Below are 18342 nucleotides of genomic sequence, written 5' to 3' on the forward strand. Positions count from 1 at the left end.
TTTAAAGGCATATGTGTGGTAAAGGTCCTAGCGTGACTCCCAACACCATCCATAAAAAAATTCCCCTCCCTCCCCCGAACCCTAAATTTGTCCAACCTATCCCCTGCCCTGAGCCCTAAAATAGTCTTCTCACCCTAATCTCGAAAACCGCCCACCCAAAACCTACCCCCTCCCTAAAACAGTACCTCCCCACCCCCAAGTCCAATGCTCCCCGCCCTAAGCCGAAAAAAGTCTCCCCCACCCTAAATCCTAACCCACCCCCCCCCCCAAAGCAGTAGCCCCCTCCCCAGGCCTAATACCTCCCAAGCCTGAAACCCCTCTCCCTTTCTTGAACAGTACCCCCGGACCCATCTCTCCCACCCTAATCCCAAAAACAGAGCCCCCGCCCTAAAACCTAACCCCCTACCTCCTCCCTAAAACAGTTCCCCCCCACCAAGCCCAATTCTTCCCAGCCGTAAGCTGAAAAAATGTCTCACCCACCCTAAATCATAACCTCTTTCCCGTCCCTAAAACAGTACCCCTCCCCCCAGCCCAATTGCCCCCCCAAGCCTGAAAAACCACCCTGCTCTAAGACCTAACCCCATCTCCTACCCATCACTAAAAACAGTACCCCCCACCATCAGACCCAATCCCTAAGCCCTAAGTCCAAAAACCGTCCCCTGCCCTGAAACCTATCTCCCCACCCTCAAACCCCCATGCCCAACCCTCCGCACTTAACCTGAAAACCGCTCCCCTGCCATAAAATATTAAACCCCCAGCTCTCCCTAAAACTGTACCCCCAGGCCAAATAGCATCCCAAGCTGAAAACCACCCTGTACCCTAAAACCTAACCCCCACCTCTGTCCCCCACCCCTCACTAAAACAGTAGCCCAGACCCAATCCCCCCGCGCTAAGCCCAAAAACCAACTCCGACCTAAAACCTAACCCCTCACCCTCCACTCCTCCCTAAAATAGACCCCTCCACCTCCAAGCCTAACCCTCCCTCCGTACTTAACCTGGAAACTGCCCCCACCCTAAAACATAACCCCCACCACCCCCTCCTTGAAACAGTCCTCCCCATCCACAGACCTAATCCCACTTACCTTACTCCTAAGGCACATCTCCGCTCGTTCTGAGGAAACGGAATGATCCTTCTGTACCATCTAACGATGCCGATAGCCTTCTTCATCATTACCAAGCATAGCCCTTACCATGAATACTACTACAATTGTTGTAATGGTATGCGTGGTAAAGGTTATTTGTTGTAATGACGCATGCATTGTAACGCATGCATGGTTAGGGCTAGTAGGGGAAACAGACACATTGTAATGGCTGTTTCCCGGCAGAGGATCGGAGATAAGGAGCACCTCGTCCGCAGCCAAAACATCAGTAACAGTGTGAGAAAAGCAGGAGGGGAGGCCCACCGCTATGACGAGACCCAATGGTCTCTGCCTTACCCACAGCCCCATCGCTGCAGGCCCCTGAGATGATATCGGGCTATACAGACCTCCCCTCAGGCAGGTCGGGTGCCTTTGAACCTGTATTCTGTGCCCTGGGATGATTAAATCTGCATGTCCGTGGCATAGATAATGTTAGTAGTTCAAGGTGATTCATCCGGTTAGTGGGCTCCCAGCACCAGAGCCTCACAGGCAAGTGACCACCTTCTTGGCTGCCGTGGCCATACCCAAGCACCATTGTGTTTTGTGGGTAAACTAGTCTTGAATTGCTATTGTCACCTATATATTTGGCCACAATGGAAATCTAGCATTTACAGATCCAGGAAACATAGATTGCAAATACTCTGCTTGTTTATTCTGCCGCAATAACAGCGAACATCTCAGAAACCCCCAGCCCACAATCTAACTAAACAGACTTTACAATCAACCACTCAAAAAACAATATTAGACTCTCATTTTAACTGAATTCGGATACCTAAAGTCAACATCAACCTTCATTTAAGAGGGCTTCCTACGAAGACCGGGCATTGTTAGTGCTTGGCACATGGTTCCATATTTTCACTGGGATTTAAAGGGAAGTGGAAGATGATCGGGGTACAGTAACTTTTCCAGCATCTTAGCATGTACATTCTCGACAAAACTGTTTTTTTGTGGCGTGAACAGAAAATAGAATTTTTTAAGTGACATTTTTTAAGCTCCCACTTTCATGCCCATTCAATCTTGTATATCATTGTGTCTTGCAGTCAGGCCCTTGTTTTGCCGTCTCAGAACACAGCTCAGCACTAGGCCATCTCCTATGGCTTTGTGAAGACTGTCCAGCGACAAGTGTAGGCCTTATTTCAGCTCCTAGTTCACATTTCCACCCAAGTATAACTCACAAAGCTCTCCTGATGAAGGTCTAGTGAGCTACTCATTACGTGACTCAGTGAAACATACTTTATGCAGCTATCCACACACCAAACTGAGGCTGAAGTCAAGTAGGATAGAAGCATAATACATGAAGTCACAACAACGTTGTTCCATGTGGTACGTGGAGAGCTGCTATATCAATGTGATAGTTTAAAAGTATGCTTTTCACTTCGATTAGGGTTATCTTTCGAAACTTATGTATAGAGTTTGACTGTAGTTACAGCAATGACGGCTCCTCCGTTTGGGCGGAGGAGCATAGCCACCCCACCACCACCACCACCAGCGGCAACTGCAAAACCTTTTAAAGAAAATGATAATAAAATATGCTTATTATTGTTTTCTTTTAAAGGGGCGGGCCATGGGTGACGTGCACCGAGGGGGAGTGCTCAGCCCTCCCGCTTCACAGCACATGTGTGATTGGCCGGCTGTCTCTGGCCTGCCACACACACATGCGCTGTAGGCTCTCTCAAGCCTAGCAACTGTGTTGCTGGGCCGGAGCCAGCCTCCACAGACTCCCAGTCTGTATGGGAGCGCCCCGGTTTGGCACTCCCAGCCAATCCTGACGCTGCTCTGAGCAGCGTCAGGATTGGCGCAGGGCAGGCTGGGAGCCTGTGCCTGCAGCGAGGAGCATCGAGGGACAGAGGAGCGGCGGAGGAGGCAGGTGATTTTTTTTTTTTTGTTAAAATAAATGTTTATTCCCACCATAACCCCCCTCACCCCACCACTTCCATGGCCCATGAGCCGATACCTTTACATTACCTGGACTACAGAACACAGTGAGCAGGAGGGCACTTAAAAATAATGTTTCAGATAAACTAACGTGTATATAACATGAGGTGTTTAATTCAGGGTCAACAAAATATAGGTTTTACCTGTTCGTATTTCCTTACATTTCAGCTGTGCTGAGTACTACAGCACGTCACAAATCTGTCCTATGTAAAGACAGCTGACACAGTGTGCAAGTTAACAATGGATTGGGGTGTGGCCCTGAGTAATTACCAGTGGCCAAGATTAATTTAAGCATTCCATCCATCACTGTTTTGTATACTTCAGTTTGTTTCTCTGAGGTAGTGATGAAGACTTGAAGGTCATTCGATCACCACTAAAGCCATGACACACCTACTCCTATGAGCAACACAGATAAGATGGCAAGTCTTTGTGAGGTCTTCCTAGCTTCTGATCATTCTATTCAGGAAACATCTCACAGTACTTTAACAATAAAGGCCTGCTTTGCAAAGCTCTTATCTGTGACGTAATACTGACCCTCAACCAATCAAAACGGGACTCTTAGCTTTTTCTCTGATGCGTAGCTCTACTTAAATAACTCATCATAATGTTCCAAATACATATCACACAAGCAAAGCATTACAGTTTGAAAAAAGAAAACCTTCCAAGTGCAAATACTGGCGTTGTCATTTCCCCACTCTGATGCTGAAATTACTTGTGCTTCATACAATCCTGAGAACAAAGCCAGGACTTTATTACACACCTTCTCCCGCACACGCTAGATGCCATCTCAAAGAACAGTATCCCCAGAGCCACACTGGGTACGTCATTGTGAATACTACATCAGAGAACGTGTCCCATACGGCGAAGAAGGTCGCCCATGTGTACAAAAGACAGCCTCTGGATAAATTGGTCTAAGCCCTGCCTGTTCCCCCTCTACCCAGTTCCTTAACACAATAGAGGGCCCTTGCCGCAGTCTAGGCTGGAATGGCACCGTGATGTTCAAATATCTGGCTATGCAGATTTATCATTTGGACAAGCGTGTCATGGAAGGAAATGTATTCAAGGCTTCATACGCAGGTCCCTTTCCTTTTGGTAGTCCCTACCTCTATCCCCTGTGAGCCGAGTGACCATCTCCAAGATGCTTATCCTCCCACGCCTACTTTATTTCTTTGCAGCATTACTGCTTACACCACCAAACGCTTCCTCAGAGATCTACACTGCCTCCAACTGGTGTGGGGTATGGGCAAGTGTGGCACTCAAGTGACCGCTTACTGAGGGGGGGGGGGGCCTTTGCACCCACCCAACTATGAGCTGTGCTACCCAACTGAGATACATTAGCCAGTGCACTGGACCTGCTGCCCAGAATGAACACACATCCAATGATAGGACACACATACACAAATAGCTATTGGTTCTTTGGGAACCCCCTTCCTCCCAAACTAGATGAGAATAGCACATCAGTCCCCACCCCCCACACTTGCCACTGATCTCTATCTGGCAATTGGTGACACTCCTGGAGGAGACCCTACACTGTGATATAGCATCGGGGAGAGATGCAGAAATTGAACGGATAGGGGACCTCTCCGTGGAGGACGCAAAACAGTACTTCTCTGGAGGTCATGGACCGCTATAGCATCATGACAGGATACTTCCTGACATAACGCACCATGAAAAATCTGATTATCGCATTACGGGGACAGGGCTGAACCGAACCACCATTAAACAGAGTTGAAAGGTGTTCGTTTTGAAATACTTGATGTACGTAGTGGTGAAAAGTGGGTGGGCAAGTTTTAGAACATGGAAGGGTTAGCTGATGCAGATGTAATATGGTGAAGTGGGGTGTAGATGACATACACAGGATGGGGTGTTTACAGCGTAGGAACACTGAAATCTCCCATGTGACAGCCTACACACTGCTGGATTTTGACCCCAGGTGTAGCACAAGACATTTGGTACAGCTTGCGAAGCCTCTTTCATTAGAAATTATAAAAGTTTGATTATGCTGGGTTATCTTTAATCTATCACATACACACCTCTGTGGTGATGCACATGACTCGGAAAATACTAATACAGGAAGGTAATCAGTTCTTTCAGTGTGAATATCAGTCTATTCACCTGTCTATTCTCCCCACCCAAACCTAGCTTTACTGGCCTGAAGACATTTTATTTTTAATAGCATCAAACAAAAGAACTGTGAAACATCTAACCAACCCCTCCTACCTACTGTCTGAACAATTCTGCTGTAGATTTGCAAATGCCACTAAGAGGCAGTTGCAAGGACAAAATATAAAGTCTAGGACAATGTGATGTAATATTTAAGATAAAACTGGAGGAAAATTAGGCAAAGCAGTTGTGAGTTTTACCTTAAGAATGGAAATAAGAAGAACAATTTAGCACAGTGACCATTACATTCATTAAATTACAGAATTCACATTATGGAACAATCTAAAATGTATTAGCATCTTGTATGTCAAGTTTATTGACATTTAGAATATTCACAAAGCAGAAGGTAACATTGCTGCCTTTGTTTTACATTCAGTGAAAGTGAGAAACAAGCATCTAATAGCCTGGGGCAGTGGGTGTCTGCCCACCAAAAGTGAGATTAGGGTGACAGGTTGGACTATACAGAATGACAAATGGGAAAATATGAATAATGGGCTCTTTTTTGCCAAGGGGCTTTGAATGACTTTGCTTCTGTTATCCATTTGATGTCATTCAGGACCCCCAAAGTCAAAAACATCCCTTAAATCAGTGACTCTATGTCATTTTAGGTTATGAATGGACTCTTCCACTGACTAGTCAGCAAACAGTGCAGGGTTAGAGAACAATATGGACTCATCTACCTCAGCCACAATACCTCATGATAAAAACTGCACCTGTGTCCTGCAACCCACCCCAACCATCCTAATGACATATCTCCCTTCCACTACTCTATTTTTTTTTTTTTTAAACTGATGTCCTGCCAACTTCTGCATTAGCTTCCTCACATTTGCTCAAATAGCAAAATAATACCTGGTGTCCTGCTGACCAACCTTTCCTACCCTGGATGTTAACTGGCCCTCTCCCAATCAAATAGAAAACAATCTAATATTTGATGTAGTGCAGCCTCCCAACATCCCAAAGAGCACTTCCCTTGGTGATGTAACAGTAGTACAAGAACAACTTTGTTTTGTACCGTTGCATCACAGCAATGAATAACTGGATCCCGAATCCTGCATTCAGTGTGTGGACCGGAGGCTTCGGATTATGCTTTCTCTTTCTTTACTGGAAATTTACAGCAGCCAATCAACGTTAGTTAAACAGAAAAACTACATCTCACAACACTCCTAGTAGGCCATAACATGCCCAATCCCAGGCCTGGTCTCCTATAAATGTCTCTGCCTCCTTTGTCCTTCCTCTTTCTTTGCTGCTTGCAGCCAGAGATGAGTTCTCCCTTCCTATATTGCTATTGTTACAACTGTTAAGTTTACTTATGTTATTGGTATCTACGGCCATGGAGTGGGAGCGGGGGTATGAACGGCGCTTTGCTAGTGAACTGTTTGTTCCCCATGCAGGCCGTCGCGCTCACTCGATGACCGAGTTTATTGGTTACCTAGGTGGGGATTCGATCAATCGACACGAGCACTGGCATGCTTCTATTTTGTTTATTCTATTTTAAGTGACTTGGGGCACCCCTTTAATGGGAGCGCTCCGTTAGCCTGACGAATTTGCGAGGTTAACCAGCCCCAGTGAAGCCGGGTGAGTGCCAGACGCAAAAGACATAGTCCTCTTTCTATGTTTATGCACGCGCAATCAGTTCTCTGGCTGCGATTCTAGGCAGAGATTGGCTTGTGTGCTGCCCGTCATTACACACCTTCAGATTTTCACACCCTGAACGCCTGATGGGGCGCAAAAATGTTTTCAAGCTTTTGCCTAGGGAAAATTGTGCATGTGCTCCCTCCACCTTTGAATCATGCTGTTTTGAGAGTTATCGGCTCTCTCTGGATTAGGAGATTTCTCCTCTAACATGCTGGGGCTCTTCTTCCACCTCTGTTGAACTCCTCCACTCCACTGGCTCCTCCAAGCATGGCATATTACGCAGAAGAGGATGAATTTTACCACGATGAGACGGAAATGCCTTATGAGCATCAGAGGGGGGGGGGGGGGGGGGGGAAGAAGACTAGTACAGGCCTGGGGTCACCATGTACAGGACTCTGTTAACCAGGCCCTGATAAAAGCTTTAAAGTCTTTTACTCATCCTCTAGTGAGGTTTGGTCAAAGTGAACTGATGGGGCAAACCCCCTCTGGGTCGCTGATTAGAGAAAATCAGTTGCCTGATATGGGCTTTGCCCAGCGAGCCACAGTGGGACCTACTTCCTCAGAGGAAATGTTCACGCAAATGGCTACTTCTGTCCTAAAGACTGGATAGTGTACCGCCATTTCAAAGTGGAGGGTATCCATCTCTTAAGAGACCTTTGGAAGACAAAGATTGGCTGGTTCGATTAGATCTCAAAGACGCTTAATTAACAGTACAAGTGTCTGCCCCACATCGGCGTTTTCTTCAATTTCGCTGGAGAAACTAGTGGTTTGAGTTCTCTGTTCTTCCCTTCGGGCTGTCGTCTACCCGCTGGTGTTTCACCAAATTGCTAAGCCCAGTGGTGCAGTTCCTACGAGAGCGAGGCATTCGTCTCATTATGTATCTAGACGACATCTTGATCATGGCCCATACCAGGGAGTTAGTGCAAGTGCGCCTGTCTTGGACTATTCAGGTCCTTCAAGGGCTGGGTTTTCTAATAAACTCAGACAAATCAGTTACAGTCCCCAAGAAATGTATCAAATTTCAAGGTTTCCAAGTAGACTCCATCAAAGCGCAGTTGAAATTGCCTCTACTGAAACATGCTTCAATCAAAAGAGTTACAGAGAGCCCTCGTCTCTCCGGCTATATCACTGAGGACCTTGGCTCGCCTGGTTGGTCTTCTAGCCTCGTCCTTCCAAGCAATTTTTCGGGGGCCTCTGCATTTTCAGGCCCTTCAACGCCTAAAGATCTTACATCTTTGCAAGGGGCTGACCTATTCAGAGCAAATTTTGTTGACGGACGAAGCCAAGATGGAGATAATTTGGTGGTTCGATCACATGAATGTGAGGAACGGCAAGGCCATTTATGAAACCTCACCGGAGATAACAGAATCGGATGCCAGACAATGGGGTTGGGGAGCTTGGTGCGTAACAGTGGAAACAGGGGGGGCGCTTGTCCCGAGAGGAGTTGACTCGCCATATCAATTGTTTGGAGCTCCTTGCAAGAGCGTTTGTGATTCGTTCTCTCCATCCCCACAAGGCCAGTTGTTGCATATTCCTTTGTATGGACAACATCTCGGCATTGTGATTTATCAAATCGCTGAGGAGGAACCAGATTGTGGATACTGGTGGAAAGTGCCATGGAGTTTTGAGACTTGTCTCCAATTTCAAATCTCGGTGACATCGAAGTACATTCCAGGATGTTCCAATTGGTGGCAGAGTGGAACTCTCATTTTTTGAGGGACTGCCGCGAATGGAAACTCCATCAGTCTGTCTTTTACAGTCAGACAAGTCTATGGGGCAAATGCTCGACAGACCTCTTTGCGTCTCGACTCAATACCCAGCTTCCACAGTTTTACAGTTGGAGACCGGATCCATTAGCCCTGGGATCGGATGCGTTTCTCCAGGATTGCCTCCCCTGAGTCTTCTTTATGCTTTTTCTCCATTCACTAGGATTCAGAGAACACTCTCTCATGTGATGAGGCAGAGGGCAGAAATCATTTTAATGACCCCTCTCTAGAAAGCTCAATCATGGTTTCCGATAGCATTTTTGTGTGCTCCTTCAGAGGTTCTTCCTGCCTTCCCATCCCTGCTTCCTGATCCGTCGGGTCTCCTTCATCCTCTAATCTTACAAGAACAATTGATCCTCCTGGCTTGGAGACTTTCATGAGACGCTGGCAAGTGCCAGGTATTTCGGAAGATGCTATGTTCTTCTTATCCCAATATTGGGCACCTTCCACCCATAATTCTTATGAATCCACTTGGAAAGGATGGGTGGATTGGTGCAATGAGCAAGGTATTGATCCCATGGGGGTCCCCGTTAACATGATGGTCAATTTTCTTTCGGATTTAGCAACTCAAGGCCTAGCGTATAGGACCATTAATAATTTTAGAAGAGCTATTTCTGCAGGACATTCTCATATCGACGGTAATCCAGTGGGCAAACATCCTTTAATTTGTAAGCTTTGGCGAGGCATTCGAATGCTCAGACCCCCTCAGCCCAAGTATACAACTTTATGGGACGTGGATATTGTTTTGCGTTTTCTGAGAAACTGGCCATGTGACGAGGATCTCTCACATAAACAGTTGTCAGCTATACTCACTGGTCTTTTGTGTCTAATTTCCTGTCGGAGGGTGTCTGATGTTCGAGCCCTGAATTTGGCAGGTAGAGTATTTACCCCTTCTAGAGTTTCTTTCACTATATCTAAACGCACAAAGACGGCATTCAAGTCCATTTCACATCCCGCTTTTCTTCATAATCAAAAGTTCTCTGTTGTGAAATGTTTAAAAGCTTATGCGGATTGTACTAGAGAGACTCGCAGAGATACGTGAGGCCAATTATTGATATCTCTTCAGAGTCCTTTTGCTCCGGTATCATCAGCTACTTTGGCCAGATCGGTCAAATGGTTATTGCGGGAAGCGGTTATAGACTTTACCACATTTGGAGCACACTCTGTGCGCGGTGCCATGGCTTCTAAGTCTTTTGCAGGCGGTTATCGTTTAGAGGATATTATGGCGGCCACAGTTTGATCATCCTGCAATACATTTAAGGTTTTCTATCACAAACCTATTGATGATGTGGCATCTGCAGTGGTGGATCAGCTTTGAACTAGCATAATCCGAAGCCTCAGATCCTGACATAGAATAAAACAATTTCTAGTTATTGGGTCAAGAATTCTCAATTCTTTTAAGAACACAGAGGCGAGGTCAAGAGATTAATTTTCATATTCTTGCAATTTATGTGATTACATGATAAGTTTTATGGTCTATGCATAGTCTACTGTTTTCATGTATTTTACTTTGTACCCACCAATGTAATGAATGGTCATTATCGTTTTTTTTTAGCAAATGTTCTTTCATTTATAGGCTTGGATAATAAGCTTGTGTGAAAGCTCTAGATGTGCATTTGAAAATGGATGGTCGTTCGTGGATGTCAGGTTGTCTTCGGTTTATGGTTGCAAAGAAAGAGGAAGGAGTAAGGAGGCAGAGACATTTATAGGAGACCAGCCTGGGATTAGGAATGTTATGGACTGCAAGGAGTGTTGGGAGATGTTTTTCTGTTTAACGGACGTTGTTTGGCTGCTGTAATTTTCAGTAAAGAAAGAGAAAGCCTAATCCTCGCCTACGTGTCCTTAATAGAATTCTTGATGCGATAGCTAGAAAAAAAGTTATTCACACTAATGGCCAAGATCGCCAAGTACAGTACATAGAATTGTAGATGGGTAATAGGAAATAATGGAGCTGTTTATCAAGGAGGGGCTCGGAGTAACATCAAATAAACAATGAAGGGAATGGTCCAGTTGATAATGTCACTCAGAAACCTGAGGTGGAAACACATCTCAGTTCTTCACTTTTAACCCATCAGCGATTTCATATTACATGGTCCCCAATAGTCACTATTTTCAACTGCTAACCAGGAAAAGGGGAGCAACAAGGAAGCCATGAATAACAAGGCCTGTTAATGGAAAAAAAAAAAAAAAAAAGATATCTAGCTTCCTGACATCCCCTGCACCAACCTCTCTGCCTTCTTTCCCTCTCCTTGCTCAAGGTTGTGCGCTCTACTGAAGCAGAGCGCCAGCGCGACGGAGATCCTCTTTGAGAGCCCTGCCATCGCAGCCTGAAATTCCTTTAAGGCTCACCAACAGTTGGAAATAACGTTTTCTTCCTAGTTTCGATGAAATAACGGTGAATAATCGTATTGAGAACTTGGTCTTCATGCAAGTGACGCTCAGTGTTTTCTTCAGCCACTTACTAGCACTCCGTGAATGCAGCGCACAATCCACCGAGCTGTCACAGGACTAAGATCAGGGCCAGTACTGTTTCTTGCACAGTGAGCAGTACAAAAAGTATGAGCTATAACTTGGGCTCACGGTTATATCTCTTGTGCGGTCAATTGCACAGTTATTGGAGTCGCAGACATAATTGATAACATGGACAAACTGAAAACAATGAGAAAATGCATTTTTCCATACTTACTGCTTACTTTTAAGCTGGTGGAAAAAAAAAAAAAAAAGTAAAATCTGAAAAGTACAAGCAGTCATTATAATTCTGTAGCAGAGTCTTGGTCCTGGGACTCTCAAGAGACCTTTACAGAAATTAGATTTTAATTTTTTTCCTCAACAGAGATTGGCATGGGAAGATGGTTGGAGAGCTCTAAGAAATGTTAAACCAGGCAATGGCCATAGTATGTTCTTACAGGGAACAAGCCCATGCACATTAGGCAAGCCACCTCCCAAGGAACTCCCTCGGCTACTGAAAGCAAAAATGTTCATGTCCACACTTTTAGGTTTGGCTTGACAATACAGTTGTAGAATGTGATCAAAATAAAAAGATCCATGAGAAGCACTACTTAGAGAAGTATGTTGGCTCTGCCCACATGTTAATTGAGCTGCCCAGCCTCCTCCAACCTGGACTTGATTGGGCAGATGCTGCACACTCTTTGAAAAACAGTGCTGACATGCTCAACGTTGTAGTCCTAAGCTGGCTATGGTGACAACCAGCGACCAAAGTTGGAGGCTTGACTAGTTCGCCGGGAGAAGTGGAGTCAGATGCCTTAGGTCTGATCTGTTTATCTCGAAATATTATGAAGGAAGCAAGCATCTAGTTATTGTAAACAGCATTTGTTTAAACTGTTACACCTTTTGGGCTGATTGTTATTACATTTTGTTAAGGCTTGCAGAGAAACAGTTTCTAGATAGACTCCAGGTCAAATACAGTAGTAAGGGGCTCTGGATGGTGTAGACACGACCAATACAGTTTCAAGGAGTTTCACACAGCACTGCTTGTTAAAGTTATACAAAGTGGCCTAACACCGGGACATTCCTAACAAACACAATAAAATTGTATTTTCTATTGTGAACCGACTGTCATATACAATGGATGATGTTTTGTACTCTGAACTCTTGAAGCAAATATAACTGAAAGGGCTTTTACGATGTGAACTCCTAGTCGAACACCATAGGCAGGGTCTTTACATTGTGAATTCCATGAAAAACACCACAGTAAGCAGCTTTATATTTCGATCTGTTTGAAAAATGTGACAGAAATGGGCAAGAAATTGTGATCTCTGACAAAATCAGAGACATGCGATTTTACAATTCAAGTCCTCTATCAACCATAGTGGAAAGGAGTTTAACACTGAATGTTATCAAACTGAACTATGAGGGAAATACAAAAGGAATGAGTCAGTGCTTAATTTGTAAATATAAAGGTGCCGGTGCCCAAAGCCCTCTTCTTAACACACGGCTGCTGCAATTAAATGCACGAACACAGAATACTAAGGCCGTGTAATCCCGAAGCCATCTCGGACCTCTTCAACCTATTTAAAGCCACTCCCTGCCCCTTCAGCTCACACCTGCAGCTTTCTGCTTTCTCTCATTGTGACGCTTTTTCGTTTTTCTCTTCCTCCGTCTTTCCTAAACGTGTCTTTTGCTATCAGCAAATGCTTGAGGCTGAAGACTAAGCGCCAGCCCTCAAAAGTAAGTGCCGGTGCTCAGCACCAGAAACAACAAGCACAAATTAAGCATTGGAATGAGTTATACATTATGTGCTCCCTGCCAAACACCAGAGGAGGAACTTTTACCAAGCACCTTCTTGAAAAGTAACGGCAATGGGGTTTACATTGTTAACCCTCTGAATTAAAATAGACAGGTTGTAACCACTGTGAAAAGGCTTTACATTATGAACTACGTTATAATACAATGGGAAGGTCTCTCCCTTGTGAACTCTTGCTTAAGTAAAGACCCTTTCTAGGTCTGGCTGCAGTTAACGTTTATTGGTTTCTTAAGGATCCTTTATGTTCATAAACACATACATCGTGCCTGACTAAAATGTCTAGAGTCCACATGGTGATTTTTATTGTACTTATGAAGTCAGTAGATCAACTTTATTGATTTTAAATGATCCTCAGTAGGCTTCTAATTTTACATTGTGGTGGACTTGCCAAAGCCTGTAGCCCTAATCTTGCTGACAGTGAAAAGCATACATGTTGCAATCAGTACATATAGGGACATAGCCGTTTTGTAGGGCTGGAGCTTATTGAACATATTGTCACCTAATCCCAGACAGGTAATGAAGCAGACCAGATGCACAAGGTGAGTTGCCCTTATATTTCATCTGCAGTACTTGATGTCCCTGTTGCTATTCTAAGTGGTCTCTTTAGGAGGAGTTTCAAATTGCAATTCCACTTAAAATCGTAAAAATATTTGACATTTTGTTTGCAATGTCTGGTGGCACGTTCACCACAGTACTTTTTCTTTTTAAAGAAGCATTGGCTGGACATTGATTGTTTTTTTGTATAGTCAACGCTTGATATTCTAGTCCACATCGATTTCCTGACTCAGCCCTGACCCACATCACCTCATTATCCTGAGATTTAAGTTCTAAAAGAGTTACTTGATCCATCCCCTCTCTAACACAGAAACAGAATGATTCGAATGACAGTTGTTGGTGAGTTAATTAGCAATTATACTCAGACATCACAATCCAGAGTAGCCAGCTGCAATAGGAAGGTGTCTTCCATTGTGGACTCCTAGTAAAACACCATAGGAAACTCTTACATTGCGAACTTGGCAAAAATGCCACTGGAAGGGTTTTCACATTGCATACTCCGACAGACTCAATAAAACGGGGTTGTCAACCCTGACAAATACAACGTGAAGTTGTTTTACCAAGTGAACCTTCTGACAACTTCAAAAGGAAGGAATTTCAGATTGTGAACTCACAACAAGAAGGGCCGTTACTTTGTGATCTCTATGACAACAATTATACACTCTTTGCTGGCCTGTTTTTATTTATTAAATCTGCCAAAATCAATGTATCGTTTAGCAAGACCAAAAGCAAAAGATAGCCTTGCACCCTTTTAAGGTCCCCTGGCCACAGACAAAACCCTTAACCTTGATCTTTATCCTGACAATCAATAGTTGTTTATTTTATTAATGTATTCAAGGCTCTCTGTGGTCTGAGTCAAGTGGAGAAACATAGGGTGTTATCGGCTTGAAAAGAGTGGGTAAATGGTCTTTGCATGATTTAGCCAGAAAGTATTTTTCTCCGGCACCTTTGACAATACAGAACTTGTTGCACTGCAACCAGTATTACGGTTTGCTTTAGATTTTTCACACAGGCTAAAACAAATTGCTATTTATGTCCACATAGAGAAACACAAATGACAGCACAGGTACCTTGCTTTCCCTCTTAAAGGCCGGCGAGCTGCTGGATAAAGTCCACACACACCACGTTGCAGTGAAAATAAAATAATGGACTGTAACTGGTTTTGCAAATCGGGACCAGTTTAATTAAAAGTGACAGAAATAATTTGCAGAAAAATAGTTAACAAATGTTCGGAACAGACAAAAAGTTCTGGCTTTTCAGAAAATATTAATTAGGGCCCTCTGTTTGTTGGTGTATAATGTCTTCTGTTTTTCGAGTCTTGCAACAGATATTAAACAATGGCTTCTTCAAGAAGAACTAAACACAGCTTTGTTAAAATGGCTTCAAAACCGCATACCCAACAAAAACTCAAATTTATGGCTAACCAAAGCTCTGCTGTTGCCTCTGGTGCTCTATGGGACACACCTACAGCAGTTGCTAATTGAGGAGCAAAGACGACTGGTTCTTAATGGTAATTAATAAACAGTAGGGGGTTATTCAATAAATTCTCAATTTGGGGAACAGTAGGTGTGCCAGTCTTCTTAAGCAGAACGGGCTTTCTTCTTTAGTGGCTGAAAGAAATGCTCTCAAGCTTTCCTAATGGTGAAGCAAGTACTATTTTATAAATTACTTAACGCCCATAAAGGCTGACTGCCCCATGGCATCAATGCATGCAATTCACACCATTGTGTGGAGCAGATCAAGAATGCAAGAACTCTGAAGACTGCTAGTGCCTTCTCGGAGATGGCCAAATGCAAAAACAAGGTAATGGATGGAATGCTTGAGTTAATCTCAGCCACTGGCAATCGCTTGGGCAGCATTCCAATCCACAGTTTTTTTGCCCACCATGCCATCCCAGTTTGGACTCAGTTGTATGCAAATCAGTCTTGTCCCTGCTCCTTATGGGAACAGTCCAGCTCAAACTGCCAAGCCAGATCCTCGAAGTGGAACACAAGCAAGCTAGGACCAGTTTTGCCATAGTTATGGCTCTATATACAAATACAGCTTGATTCCAGTGGCAAAGTGAGCCTGGGACCCACGTCTTGCCACACGGCACACTTGGGGCATTGAATACAATAACAACCAGTTAATGGATGGAATGCTTGAATTAACACTTGAGCCACATCCCAATCCATTGTTTGTTGCCCACCATGTCATCTCAGATTGGACTAAGTCATATGCATAATCTTGTCCCTGCTCCTTATGGGAAGCTGAGGTGACATGGTGTGCAAGAGAACAATGGACTGGGGTGTGGCCCAAGTAATTACCAGTAGTTGAGATTAATCCGAGCATTCCATCTATCACTATTTTGTATACTTCAGTTAGTTTCTCTGCGGTGGTGGTACTCCAAAAACACCTGGTGATAAAGTCTTGAAGGTCATTTGACCCACCACTAAAGCTTTGACACACCTACTCCTATGAGCAGCACAGAGAAGATGGCAAGTCTTTGTGAACTCTTCCTAGCTGCTGCTGCTTTCTATTCATGAAATATCTCACTGCACTATAAGCAAACCAACCAATATCCTGCATATATGGAGGATCCATGGGACACTCCAACAACCCACCCATTCAGCCTTAAAGCAAGAAAGTCTAGACTACCATGGACTGCAAACTGGCATGCAAGAAAGTAGTCCACAGACTACCTGCCCTTGAGGCTTCTTTCAAATCGCACAAGTGGATAAGGAAGTAAATGGATGAGAAGTGGGTATTCATAGGTGCAGGCTACTGGCGAGTGATGTGCGGGTGAGGAAGCCCAGCAACTATTTGCAATTCAAAAACCAGCCATACCTCTGTTACTCAACGCTGTTGCCATACAATGCCATTTGGTCAAGAAGCGCAGCATTAGCCTCCACAAGAAAATGGCGTAGACTGACATGCCCATTGTAACATTCATCACTTTGCAACTGAGGGGCCGTGCCTCGGACAGCCAATAATGATACATTATAGACTCTTAATATAGGACCAGTAACACTGATGTATTATACTGCATCATAACCAAACCAATTTAATACCAGAGAACAACAAGAGCTTTCATTATCTAATACAGAATGAACCCTGGCCTGCAACTCTGCATGCACAGCTTGGGTGGTGAGAAAGGACCTCACCATCATTACCTACTGAAATTACGTCAGTTATATTAGAAAAAGCAAGTGAATACTGAAGCAGTGATAGCCAAAGAGCTTGCTCTTAAAGAGTGCACCAACTGACAAAAAAGGCCTGCTTTGCGCATTTCTCGTCTGTCGAATAACCACCCTCAGCCAATCGGAACATGACTCTCAGCTTTCTCCGATGCATAGTTGTACTTAAATAACACATCAACGTCCCAAGTACACTATCACACCTGCAAAGTGTCATGCTAAAAGGAAGAAAAAAAAAAAAAAAAAAACTTACAAGTACAAATACCGACGTTGTAATTTCCCCCACTCTGATGCTGCAATTACTTGTCACCCTAACAATGCTGAAAACATAGCCAGAACTTTACAACACACCTGCTCCCGCAGACACTAGACGCCTTCTCCCAGAACAGCGACCCCAGCGCCGCACTGGCCGCAATACGTCATCGTAAATCCCACATCTGAGGTGTCCCGTTCCCCTACGGCGTAGAGTCTATAGAGGGTCGTCCATGTGTGTACACGAGACGGGCAGCACGCCATCCTTCAATTTGTGTTTCTGTGTAAGATAGTCGGGGGGGTATTTCCAAATGACAAACTAGAAACTGTTTTCCGTTCTGCTGGTTACTTCGCATGCGATGTTCGCGGGTTGAAGGAAAAATTGTTTACACAATTATCGATTTACTCAAATAAACATACCTGAGCTGGCAGACCAACCAGTACAAGGTGACGTAGGCGAGGTAAGAGTCAGAGACCACGTTATCCGGAGTGCTCGCCCTGGAGGTTAGGCTCCAAGAAGTGTATTTATCTATAAACTACGCAATAAAAAAATGAAGCGTATTAGTACGACTAATTCTGCCGCCTCGGCGCATTACAATGCGCGTTCTTTAACCCGCAGGTTTAAACTTGTGATGCATAATCACAACAGTAATTACACTAATCGACTCCAGGAAATCATGTAAATAATACAAACGCACGTCGACCTTTAAAGTATTGCACGTCCTGCTTCCCCAATGGCAATTAAAATGGAGAGGGAATTTTGTTGTTTTACAGACTTGTGCGATCAATCAGCATACTATGTATACAATAACGTCGCCGGTGTCGTGTTTTTACCACTTTAGAAGACAGACACATCCTACTAAAATTGTGCAAAATATACGTTCGTCCTATTTCTTTCTCTTATACTATTTTTTAACAGATGTGTAAATGTTCGAGCATTTTTAGGCGTCCGAAAATGTCTAAGACAACTACAAAACATCCATTGTAGCAATGTGTGGACCCTGTAGGTCACAGACTCGAATCCCGATGATTTCACTTAGCTGTACATCCTTCCGAGGTCGCATCAGTCAGTTGGTTTTACGGTTAACACATTTTACCGCATACAGGTGAAACAAAGTGTGTAAAGTGTGAGTCATGTATATTGATCATTATTAGTAGCTTATGTGGTAATACGCGATCCCGTGCAGAAGGCGTCAGTGTGATCATTATGCTGGAAAAAAAGGAGGTCGAAGATTTTGTAAAAGGAAAAAAAAAAAAAAATAATAACAGTCTTCTGGCCGCATTGAGCTAAACCCACAAACAAAATCCCCGTTCGATGCACTACCCTACACTACACACACTGATTCCATTGCTCGGTAAATTGTACTATTGGCGTCTCCGCTGGCCGATCCAGACATTCATTTTACATTTGTCAACTTTAAAAAACACTGAATTTAGCGAGGTCCTCGTTACAACTG

General features: G+C 44.1%; 1 long non-coding RNA gene across 5 annotated transcripts in view; it reads right to left on the reverse strand.

Moving 5' to 3' along the window:
- Window positions 1-17138, reverse strand: part of LOC138303975 (uncharacterized) — a 140975-nt gene extending 123837 nt beyond the window's left edge. For all 5 annotated transcript variants that reach the window (XR_011205477.1, XR_011205475.1, XR_011205476.1 and 2 more), the window contains exon 1: window positions 16985-17138. This is a non-coding gene — a long non-coding RNA (uncharacterized lncRNA). The remainder of the gene's footprint in view (window positions 1-16984) is intronic.
- Between the last annotated feature and the right edge of the window lie 1204 nt (window positions 17139-18342).

Source organism: Pleurodeles waltl, chromosome 7, assembly GCF_031143425.1.
Source record: "Pleurodeles waltl isolate 20211129_DDA chromosome 7, aPleWal1.hap1.20221129, whole genome shotgun sequence".
In the NCBI taxonomy this organism is placed as follows: Eukaryota; Metazoa; Chordata; class Amphibia; order Caudata; family Salamandridae; genus Pleurodeles; species Pleurodeles waltl.